This window comes from Mya arenaria, chromosome 17 (genome assembly GCF_026914265.1).
Source record: "Mya arenaria isolate MELC-2E11 chromosome 17, ASM2691426v1".
Classification (NCBI taxonomy): domain Eukaryota; kingdom Metazoa; phylum Mollusca; class Bivalvia; order Myida; family Myidae; genus Mya; species Mya arenaria.
This window is the reverse complement of record NC_069138.1, coordinates 13,323,867-13,337,161: the sequence shown is the minus strand read 5'-3', so window position 1 is coordinate 13,337,161 and position 13,295 is coordinate 13,323,867.

Sequence of the window (13,295 nt, the reverse complement as noted above, 5' to 3'; positions counted from 1 at the left end):
CTCAAATTTTATTATCACATGAATTGCCTTTTTAGAAACACGAAAGTTATACCCTTTATACATTCTTACATTGAGACAAAGTTTTGAATTTAAACACATATTACACCTTTCAAATGTAAATTGATGTTATTGTCCGGACAGGCCGATTGGAACATTAGCCATTTACGCCATACGACAAAACCTTGGATGTTAAAGTAGTTTGTAGAAATAAAATGGCGATAACGCAAACAGAATTCTACATGTTCAGTGTAAGACCGGCGACGTTTTTGCCTAAAAAAGGAGCACAGAGTTTGGCGTATTGTGTAATCGTTTTTTTTTAATTACTACGCGATCTACTTGCAACGTAGATTAATGTTAAAACTTCTGATAATGTAAACCGTCCATATAAATTTGACGTTTTTTTCGAACGAATATGATCTAGGTGCTCCGAGTGCTGACAGGCGACATGTCAAATTAGGCGTTAATTTAGTTTAGTAGTAAAGCGATTGTGTATTATTTAAATTACTCGGGTTGTGGGTGACGAAGCAGTTTTGTATCATGCGACCTAGGACAACGACCAATCAATAGCTTGCGTTATAAGTAAATATTGTTGTTATCCGCATGGAAATAATACATCTGCTACCAAAGAGTGAGGTTAAACCTTCGGATATTCGGCCTAAGGGTTTATTAACTGATCATATTCTTACCATGTTAAACTTGTTATATCAGAAATTATTTACATAGACTAATGGTTTAACCCAAGTACCCACTCCTCCCTTACACCCCTTCGTTCTGAGAAAAAAAATCTTTCAATTCCTATCCGAATCTTGCGAACCAAATCATACTTTATTTTGAGAGTCTGATTAATAATAAATAATGAACGTTAAATTATTTTCGTAACGTGTACTTCTCTCTTTAGCCCTGAGTACCCTCTGAAAATAAAATACCAAAGAGGGAGGTTAACCCTCGGATTTTCGGCTTAAGGAATTGATTACTGATTTATTTTTATTACCATGTTAAACGTCTTATGTCAGTGAGTATTTATATAGACATAAATAAGTTCTAGGAAACTGCAAAAACACTGTCGTCCATAACTGCTTTATTCTGAGCATTCATAATTTGGTTTGTGTTGAATTTCTAGTGGCACTCTTTTAAAGTGAGTGTTAAAGTGAGGTCCATTTGCGTTCAAGGTCGACATAATCACATGAATTTTATATGATGAATCGTTTTTATGCACTTACCGATTTCACACATACAACAATACTTTGAATTATAACGTCTAAGTGCTGATACTAAAAGTGTCTTGGTCTGGACTTTGTTGTTCTTTTATATTTAGACTGACGTCCATTCGTATTACCGGCAAAAACGTAAGGCTCGATCCTAGCTTCTAGGTAAATGAATGTTTGTGAAGTTGTGACAGGCTAATGAATGCAAGCACAACACTTATTCCCTTTTTTCACAAGGTTCAAATCAAAACATTGGCTGCCAAGGAATCGTTCGATGAGATTTAGTTCAACTCGAAGTATAATATTTGTATTAACAATTCAGTGTCTTGGCTGTTTCGTTTTGGTTTGCTCTGTTGTAGTCGTAACATTTCTTTGATCGGCAACTTCATAAATCTCCGCTGCTTTATTTCAGCGTGTTAAGTTGGCGCATGCATTGTTTTATTTCAATTTTCGAACATTAGGTAGGATTCAACAGTTTGAAATATGCGAGTGTGTAGTTTCTTCTAACTTAAATGGGGGTTATTTTTCATTGAAGATCATAGGATATTGTTTCTTTGCAGGATATGGAGATGCTTCGATAAAATCATGCCATATTAACATTTTGTGTAGCTCAATCAATAGGATAGGTTTTTAACCCTCAGAATAAAAAAAAACATTTTTATGTTATAGGGGTAACGAATTAAACTAACAATGGTCTTGTATTGTGAGTCTGGATAAATATCACTTACAATTGAAGCTTCAATATTTTGGTTGTAGCATGTTCTTTAAAGTGTGTTTTATAAATTAATTGTGTCATCTGATTTTCTAGACCAAAGCTTCCTGAGTTGTATAAGCGGTAATTGAATGAGATGAATAAAGCTAAAAGCTTCCACCTACGCTTCGACGAAAATATGTCACAATGCAATCCTAAGACGCTAGGAATATAAGACATTTACAATAAAGGTATTGAAATTTTATCATAATGCTTCCTTCATCGGGCAAATTTGCAGGGCTTCATTAGTGTGTGTCAATTAAAAAAAATACATAAATAATAAATGGGACAACTGCAGGGACAAGCCCTGTAGTCGAACATTCAAACATAAAGCCTTTTGAGATAAACACATGGCCTGACAAGGAAACGCTCGATGAGAATTGTTTCAACACGAAGTATAATATTTGTATTAACAATTCAGTGTATGGGATCAATTCTTGGCTATTTTGTTTTGGTTTGCTCTGTTGTAGTCATAAACTTTTCGTTGATCGCCAACTTTATAACTCTCAGTTGCTTTATTTCAGTGTGTTTAGTTGGCGCATGTTTTGTTTTATTTTCAACTTTTGAACATAAGGTAGGATTCAACAGTTTGAAATATGCGAGTATGCAGTTTCTTTTAACAGATATCGGGGTTATTTTTTTATTGGAAATGATGGGATATTGTTTCTTTGCAGGGTATGGAGATGCTTCGATAAGCCCATGCCACATTACTATTTTGTGTCGCTCAATCAATCCAGTAGGATAGGGTTTTAGCCCTCAGAATAAAAACAACAACAACATTTTTATGTTATAGGGGAAACGAATTAAAATAACAATGATCTTATATTCTGAGTCTGGATAGATATCACTAACAATTGGATCTTCAATGGTCTTGTTGTTATATGACCTTTAAAGTGTGTTTTATAAATTAATTGTGTCATCTGATTTTCTAGACCAAAGCTTCCTGAGTTGTATGAGCGGTAATTGAATGAGATGAATAAAGCTAAAAGCTTCCACCTACGCTTCGACGAAAATATGTCACAATGCAATCCATAGACGCTATAAATATAAGACATTTACAATAAAGATATTTTAAATTTTATCATAATGCTTCCTTCATCGGGCAATTTTGCAGGGCTTCATTAGTGTGTGTCGCTTAAAAATGATACACTGAAAGCCGTAGGGACAAGCCCTGTAGTCGAACATTCAAACATAAAGCCTTTGGAGATTGTTTGCACCAACCATATACAGCAATTGGTTGGTGGGATATATGATGTAACAAGTGTATAGTTAGTAGTGTGATGCATGATTGTACACATGTAAAGTAAAAAATGGGATAAATGATGGGACAAGTGTGACGGTGGTATTGGGATAAATGATGGGACAAGTGTGAAGGTGGTATTGGGGTAAATGATGGAACAAGTATGAAGTTAGTATTGGAGAAATTGATGGGACAAGTGTAAAGATGATATTGGGATAAATAATGGGACAAGTGTGAAATTAGTATTGGGAAAATGATGGGACAATTGTGAAAGTGGTATTGGGGTAAATGATGGGACAAGTGTGAAGGTGGTATTGGGATAAATGGTGGGACAAGTGTAAAGGCGGTAGTGAGATATATGATGTGACAAGTGTGAAGTATATATTGGGATAAATGATGGAAAAAGTGTAAAGTAAGTATTTGGATACATGATGGGGCAAGTGTGGAGGTGGTTTTGGGATATATGATGGGGGAAGTGTGAAATTAGTATTGGAGAAAATGATGGGACAATTGTGAAGGTGGTATTGGGATAAATGATGGGACATGTGTGAAGGTGGTATTGGGATAAATGATGGGACAAGTGTGAAGCTAGTATTTAGATAAATGATGGGGCAAGTGCGAAGGAAGTATTGGGATAAATGATGGAAAAAGTGTAAAATAAGTATTTTGATACATGATGGGGAAAGTGTAAAGGTGGTATTTGGATAAATGATTGGGCAAGTGTGGAGGTGGTATTTGGATAAATGATGGGGGAAGTGTGAAGGTGGTATTTGGATAAATGATGGGACAAGTGTGAAACTAGTATTGTGATTAAGATGGGACAAGTGTGAAGGTGGTATTGCGATAAATGATGGGACAAGTGTGAAGTTAGTATTGAAGTAAATGATGGGACATGTGTGAAGCTAGTATTGGGATAAAAGATGGGACAAGTGTGAAGGGGGTATTGGGATAAATGTTTTGACAAGTGTGAAGGTGGTATTTGGATAAATGATGGGACAAGTGTGAATTTAGATAAGGATAAATAATGGAACAACTGTGAAGTTAGTGTTTATATTAATGATGGAACAAGTGTGAAGCTAGTATTGGGATAAATGATGGGACAAGTGTGAATTTAGATAAGGAAAAAAAATGGAACAACTGTCAAGTTACTATTTGTATTAATGATGGGACAAGTGTGAAGGTGGCATTGGGATAAATGATTGAAAAAGTGTGAAGGTGGTATTGGGATAAATGATGGGACGAGTGTGAAGATAGTATTGGGATAAATGATGGGGCAAGTGTGAAGGAAGTATTGGGATAAATGATGGAACAAGTGTAAAGTATGTATTTGAATTCATGATGGTACAAGTGTGAAGGTAGTATTGGGATAAATGATGGGACAAGTGTGAAGTTAGTATTGGGATAAAAGATGGGACAAGTGTGAAGGGGGTATTGGGATAAATGTTTTGACAAGTGTGAAGGTGGTATTGGGATAAATGATGGGACAAGTGTGAATTTAGATAAGGATAAATAATGGAACAACTGTGAAGTTAGTGTTTGTATTAATGATGGAACAAGTGTGAAGTTAGTATTGTTATAAATGATGGGACAAGTGCGACGGTGGTATTTGAGTTAATGCTTGGAGAAGTGTGAAGATGGTAGTGGGATAAATGGTGGGACAAGTGTGAAGGCGGTAGTGAGATATATGATGTGACAAGTGTGAAGTAAGTATTGGGATGATAGATGAGACAAGTGTGAATTTAGTATTTGGATAAATGCTGGAGCAAGGGTGGATTTAGTATTGGAATGATAAATGGGACAAGTGATAATTTAGTTTTGGGATATATGATGGGAAATGTATGAAGGTTGTAGTGCGATAAATGGTTTGACTAGGGTAAAGTTGGTACTTTAACTGATGGGACAAGTATGAAGGTGGCATTGGGATAAATGATGGGACAAGTGTGAAAATGGTATTTTGAATAATGCTGGGATAAGTGTGACGGTTGTATAAATGTTGTGACTAGTGTGAAGGTGGTATTGGGATAAATGATGGGATAAGTGTAAAGTTAGCATCTGGGTTAATGCTTGGACAAGTCTGAAGTTGGTATTGGGATAAATAAATGGACAAATGTGATGGTGGTATTTGTGTTAATGCTTTTACAAGTGTGTAGTTGGTACTGCAATAAATGGTGGGACAAGTGTGAAGTTAGTATTGGGATAAATAATGGGACATGTGTGAAGGTAGTATTGGGATAATAAATGGAACATGTGGAAATAGTATTGGGATAAATGATGGAACAAGTGTGAAGTTAGATAGGGATTAATGATTATAAAAGTGTAAAGTTAGTATTGGGTTAAATGATGGGACAAGTATGAAGGTGGTTTTGGAATAAATAATTGGATAAGTTTGAAGTTAGTATTGGGATAGATGGTGGGACAAGATTGATGTTAGTATTGGAGTAAATGATGGGACAAGTGTGAATGTAGTATTGGGATAAATAATGGAACAAGTGTGAAGTTAGTATTGGGATATATGCTGGTACAAGTGTATAGGTGGTATTGGGACAAATGATGGGACAAGTGTAAAGTTAGTATTGGGATAACTGCTGGGACATGTGTATAGGTGGTATTGGGACAAATGATGTTAGAAAGTTGAAGTTAGTATTGGGATAACTGCTGGGACATGTATATTGGTGGTATTGGGACAAATGATGTGACAAGTGTAAAGTTAGATAGGGATAACGAATGGGACAAGTTTGAAGGTTGTATTGGGATTAAGGACGTTACATGTGTGAAGGTTGTATTTTGATAAATGATGGAACAGGTGAGGAGGTGGTATTTGGATAAATGATGGGACAAGTGTGAAGCTAGTATTTTGATAAATGATAAATATTAAAGCCATGCTTTATCTTTAATACTATATTTTTCACATTAGCAAATTATATATTGAAAAAAAGTGTTCCAACATGTAAAGGTATACTATAATAAAAAAAACTCATATTGTACCATATTTTAATGATTTGCAAAAGTACTAGTTTTAGTTTATCCTTAGATTAGTGATGTATATTCTTAATGGCACCAGTGATGTATATTCTTAATGGCACCACCACTAGATCCAGACCATTACAAGGTTTAAATTATATTGTTCGCATTATGGAATAATCTTTTAATGTTTCTAATTCAAATTTATATTTGCATTTTAAATCAGACTAAATTATTTATAGAGTAGTTCTTATGAACAAGGTTGAATGTCACATTCGATAGCATTTTGAATCAGACTAAACTATATGTAGAGTATTTCTAATGAACTAGCTTCAATATCATAATCGATGAAAGCATCAAAAAAGCTTTCGTGCAAAAAAGGCTCTCTTTTGTATATGTATTCAGGTATATTCAATACTAGACTATATATTTATCGTGTTCGCGTAGATTATGATTGTTTACTCCCTCATTATACGGCATACGTGTTCTTTAGCATGTTCTTAAATCTTGATGGAAATTTTTGAACTGTTTACCTTTTAGCCCTTCTGGCAGACGCTGCCAATCGTCCGTGTGTTCGTTACAACTGCCTGTGAACACAATAAAGTGTTCAGTTGTTTTTGTATCTTTAATCAAGGTATATTACAGTATATCTCTGAGAGCTCGGTTCCATTTGATAACCAATCAAAACCGTCTATGCATTACTGGATAATAGTCATTGAAATGTTCTAAATTCCTATCCATTGCAGCCAAGTACAACAATACAGTCAAAGAGAGACAACCTGTGTACAGTGTGTGCAGTTATTTTTGTTATGCAATCCCTTTCCTTTGCTAAAGAGGTAAAACAGTACAGTCTAAGAGAAACAACCTGTACTCAGAAATGCAGTTACATTTTGTTTTACATTCTTTTCCCTTGGTTGAAGAGGTAAACATTACAGTTTAAGAGACAACCTATACTCAGAGACTGCAGAAGGTGTTCACCATTGCTGTTACAGTGAGTTGATAGTTCTTTAATGAGCAATATATTTATTAACATATGTTTGGTGAACGTATAGAGTAATTAGATACTGACTCAATTACGGTTTCTTTCGAACAAACACAAACCAGATCCACCCATGGATGGCTTGATTTTGTGCCTTAAAATGATCAAATTTGCTATAAATTGGTTTGTGAACACAAAAGAGCCTCCATTTTTTCCGATATACACCAAACCAGGACAGAAATTAATAATAATGAAAAAACGATTCTTTTCAAATTCCTGCCAGGTCAGCCCTTGCATGACTGGATAATAGCCCTTCAATTTGTCAAAATTGTTATAGTTTAGCTTATGACCAAAATAGGGTTTCGATTTATTCATTTAACTGATACTGTTGTAAGATATTAACTATTCATGATTCCTTTCGAAAACCATCCAGAAGCCCCCGGCAATGATTCGGTTACGGCACCGTGAAATTGGTTAATAATTTATTATTGAGCGTGTGAACAAAACAGAGCCTCTCATTTTAATTTAATTTGCACCAGACTTTGAAAGTTGTTAGATATCCATAAGTTTTCTGTGTGAAGACATAGCTAGATCTGACTGGATTATGACCCTTGAAATTAGCAACATTTCTGTAATCAAGTTTCAATATTCCCATTACAAGTTTTATGTTACTAGACTGTAGGCAACCATTAACAAACAGTAGTTTTGACTTATGTTGAAAAAAACAAATGAATCATTGTTCAAATGTCGTTTGATGTTCCCCATCAAATGATTTGTATTTAAAGAAATGATTATACATGTTCAATAATTTTCGTGTTCTATTTATACAAGTTACACCGCTCTAATTCTTAGACATTTAGATAATGTCGATAACCGAGACAACAACGGGAAACTGATGAACATGGTCGAAGCAATTTGTGGATCCCTTCGCTGCTCCCGCAACCCCCACCCTCCCGTACATTGCCCTGCAATTACGTGTGCTGTATTTAGCAAATAAATACCTTATCATTAGTTATTTGTTAATTATTTCTGAACCGCTGACCAATTTCTACCAAACTCCCTAAAACGGAAATCTTTAGTCGTCTGGTAATTGGTGCCAAGGCGTATATCGAATTTCAAAAACAAATACGTTACGAGGTCACGCAAAGGTATTCTTCAAAATTGTCCTGATTGTAAAGATTACCTGCATAGTAAAATTAGTATGGGTGATTACTACGGTAATTACTGGAATGGCGTATGTAAAATCAAACATAGTAAAAACTGTACATTACTTTAAATATTACTCTTAATTCCCTCAGTGGTAATGTCGCTAAAGAGCTAAACACGTTGAGCGCTAGATACCGGTTTCAACCTAAAAAGCTGTTAAAAGATTATTTTTTATAAAACTGTTTTATGATAATTGTGTAATTTCTGTTGCCTTTATCGCTGTTCATCAAGTTTGTTGTTGGTTTGGCCTAGGTTTTTGTTGTCCTGTAGCGCTGTTCATCAAGTTTGGTGTTGGTTTGGCCTAGGTTTTTGTTGTCCTGTAGCGCTGTTCATCAAGTTTGGTGTTGGTTTGGCCTAGGTTTTTGTTGTCCTGTAGCGCTGTTCATCAAGTTTGGTGTTGGTTTGGCCTAGGTTTTTGTTGTCTTGTATCGCTGTTCATCAAGTTTGGTGTTGGTTTGGCCTAGGTTTTTGTTGTCCTGTAGCGCTGTTCATCAAGTTTGGTGTTGGTTTGGCCTAGGTTTTTGTTGTCCTGTAGCGCTGTTCATCAAGTTTGGTGTTAGTTTGGCCTAGGTTTTTGTTGTCTTGTAGTTTTGTTGTATATTGTTGTAGAGTATATTTATCTTCGTGTTTAATTGATGTAATCCGACCAAATCAACAGATAATGACTTATCTTGAGGTACATAAACGAAAAAAGGGCAGTTTCTTTATGCTTTGCACTATTAAGAAAATGGAGCAGTGTTGATTGTTAGCCTGTGTTCAGAATATAAACACTCTGGATGGGAGATATACAAATTGCATTTTCAGTTTCATATTTTTTTTCATATTTGCCTTTTGCATATAAACAGGGATTTTATTTGATGTTTCGACTATTCGCCTTTTACCTGCAGTTGTTATTGTATTATTTTTTGTTCCATTTGATTGACATGTTCTTTTTCCATCTGATATAAACAGTACCTACATATACAAATAGATGATTCTATTAGATAACGGAACGCAGGTTCTTCTGAACCACCACATACAGTTAAAACATTTGAATGTGAGTAGTTTCCTGGGTTTGATTTAAACTGTTGATAAGAGTAATATGTAATATAAATGTTAAGGGCAGCAAGGTAAAACAATTTATTTTCAGAATTTCTAAAGTCATTGGTCCCAAAAGAGCAGAAAGCCAGACCACAAATCGGCTTTGTACGACCAACACCAAATGTAATGAAAGATGCATGACAAATTTTAGGAGGGTACCCCGAACGAACAATATCATATTCATATAGTCATGTATGCTCTAGTTTAGTTTAAATTTACAATCTGTGGACACATGTATTGTATATTTTAAGTCGACAATCTGTTGACACGTGTATTGTATCAATTATGTATTTACTTATTAATAGCTTTGTTTGTGAGATTAGTTTTTGGTTGTCCAAATAACAGGATGTACTTTTTATATGCAATGCTTTTCATCGACAAATAATTGTCACGTTAAGAATTACAATAAGATCGTGAAAAGGAAAATAGATGGCAAAAAGGCAATTAGGATGAAATAAGCATACACTTTATGAATGTATTATTTGTTTGTTTTTTATTATTATTGTAAACGATATAATAGGACACTACTCATCCATACCATGAATTTGTATGTGAGCGAGTGCCTTTTATGTATAATTTATTGGTAACAATAATTCAATTCAGGGGCAAGCCCAATAGCCAAAACATTTCAAAATAATCCTGTTTTGAGGCACAAGATTGAAGTTTTAAAAGACACCAAACAACTTCCGTCATACAAGTATTCATTTTATTCTAATAGCATGCCAGGTCGAATCGAGAACATATTTTTTCACCTCAAGTTATCAAAATATCTAACGGTGAATTACTTTCTAATGTGTATGCCGTTGTATTATTATTTAAAAAGTATATTGTTTGTTTTCAGAATCCCCCAACAAATACAAACAACAACAAAACTCTACACAGTCAAGAAAACAACTATTTTACAGCATTGTTTAGAAAATGATCAATACAATATTGAAATATCAAACACAGGCATAATTCACACTTGAATACATAAATATTAAAGGAAATTATGCAGCTGTGAAATTGGACAATGAAACAATAAACATATACATTACTGAACAAATCTAACCACGCTTTAAACAACATGTTTTCGGATTTACCTTTTATAAAATATGTTAATTGAGTAATAGCAGAGACAACATGCATTAGGAAATACGCCTATTAGTGTATGAAGTCAGTTTAAAGCGTTATTTAGTGACTATTTAAAACAAACAAAATCAAACTGACAGTCCGCCTCTAGTACAGGGGTACAACGTATACAATTTCAGGTGTCGGCCTACGACAAATGCTCCCGGGTCGTTGTATCCCTACAGGTACTTCTTAAAAACAATGTTTTCCCGTATAAAGGTAGCATTTGATGATGTGTACATTGCATTATTGTATGTATTTCCAAGTTTACACATTATTCATGTCATATTTGAAAAACGTGGTTTTGAATGATATTTTACATGACCTCTTTCGTTGGTGGATGTATTTTGTAAGTAAATGATGATAGCAGCAAAAACAAAACGATCTTAGTATGGTTTTCTGGATATAAATCAACAAACAAAGTATTCATTATGTGTTTGTAAAAAATGTTAAAGCTGATTTTCTTTTGCAAGCTCATAATAAAGTGATGAACTGAAGTAATTTTAGATATTACAAGGAAGGGAATCTCATTGTGGGCCGACTCAACCAGAGGAGTAATTTTAGATATTACAAGGAAGGGAATCTCATTGCGGGCCGACTCAACCAGAGGTGTAATTTTAGATATTACAAGGAAGGGAATCTCATTGCGGGCCGACTCAACAAGAGGTGTTTCCAATATAAACTTAGGTCATATGATAAAAAATCGTTTATGTTTGAAACGTTCTCCCACCACAAGTGGAAAGCTTACCACTAGAGCCCGATTTAAATCGCACCAGACTGGGTTCTGATTTAAATCGTTTGCAGAATAGTGGCAAGCCTACCAGTAGAACCAGACTATAGTCGAACCAGACTAGGTTCTGTCATAAAACATTTGTACAATAGTGGAGAGGTTACCAGTCGAATAAAGCTAAAGCCGAACGAGGCTGGGTTCTGTCATTAATAACTGGTACAATAGTAGAGAGCTGACCAGTCCAACAAATGTATTGTCGAACTGGACTGGGTTTGCACTTATCATCTTTATGTTGTTCATCACTATGTTCAAGTTTTGGTGTTATATTGTCTTGACCTCAGACTTTACTTCTGACTGGACTTCTTGAGTGGGCTTTTCCATTCCGTCCGATGAATAAAGCAGGTAACATTAGCTTTACTATCGAAAGCACGGACGCGAAACTCTGTAACCGCTGAGCTTCTTAGTCGAGTTGTAATATTATTCAAGAAGTTCCCGTTGTAAAGTACCTGCACATATATGACACAGTTAAGCCACTTGCAAAATATGAAGTAAAAGAAACGTGAATACAAAAACTCTCACATAAATTATAGAAAGTATTACACATACCCACAAATATTCTAAGTCAAAGAAACAGTAATAACATTTCAGAGACAAACTTATGACGACAGAAGCAATTAAACAAACGCACACATATCATATGAAAGTAACAGTGACATTATAAATTTAAGAGTGAATGTGATACAAATAAACATTAATTAATTATTGTATACATGTGTACACCTTAAAGCCATTCACACTACATTTAAAGAATGTGTCACAATATCTGACTCAGTGATAAATCTTAGGTCAGTGTCTAACTCTGGCTTAGATAAAATATACATCTAACACATACACAGTATGGAGTGTCTAAATCCTGCTCAGACAAGCCTTTCACCTCACTCAACAATATTTTGGAAGGTCTATATCTGACTCAGTCATAAACATACCTCTCTCATACACATGTTTTATTGTCTAAATCTTCTCAATATTTATATGAAAAACTACAGGCAAACAAACCTCCCACGCATATTTTTGGAGAGTCTTAATCTAGCTCAGCCAAACATCTCACACATATGTTTTGGATAGTCTAAACCAGATTAAACCAAACCTAAAAGCATTCATGCATACGTTTGGATTGTCTTAATCCGGCTCAGCCAAACGTTTCACCGTTCACACATACATTTAAATGTGTCTAAATCTGGCTCGGTCCAACGTTGCACCTCACACGTAACAAACATTTCTGGCACAGTCAGACCTTACATCTCCCACACATATATTTGGAAAGCCTCGATTTGGTTCAGCCAAACCTTACACCACACTGACATGTTTTGGAGGGACTCAATCTCAATCATTCTAAATTTAACGTCACACATACAATTAAGAGTGTCTTAATCTGACTCAGACAAACCTTACTTGTTATAAGTATTGTAAATGTATCGAGTTGTTTGCGGAGTCTTGTGCTGCCCTACCATGTTTGTTTCTGGTTTGTGATTGCTTGTTTTTGTGTTAAATGTCCTTGGCGTTGACCCTGCGCCATTAAACGGGGTTAATGTTTAAACTTTCGACTAGTAAACTTGTTTCTGTAGTTTTTTCCATATAAATATGAAAATGAACATGTACGCATGTGACTTGATAGATACATGTACGTATTTGAATAAAAGGATAATAGGGCATATTTGACTCAATTACATGCATGTAATCATATTAGTCAATAGATACAAGAACGCATTTGACCTTATAAAATCATGTATGCTTTTGACTCAAAAGAAAAATGTACGCATTTGACTTAATAGATACATGTACGCATTTGACAAAATGTTTACATGTACGCATTTAACTCGACTGATACATGTACGCGCTCGACTCATTTGATACATGTACGCATTTGACTAAATATCTCGATGTACGCATTTGACTCATAAGATACATTTACGCATTTGACTTAAACGATACATTTACGCATTTGACTCAACTGATACATGTACGTATTTGAC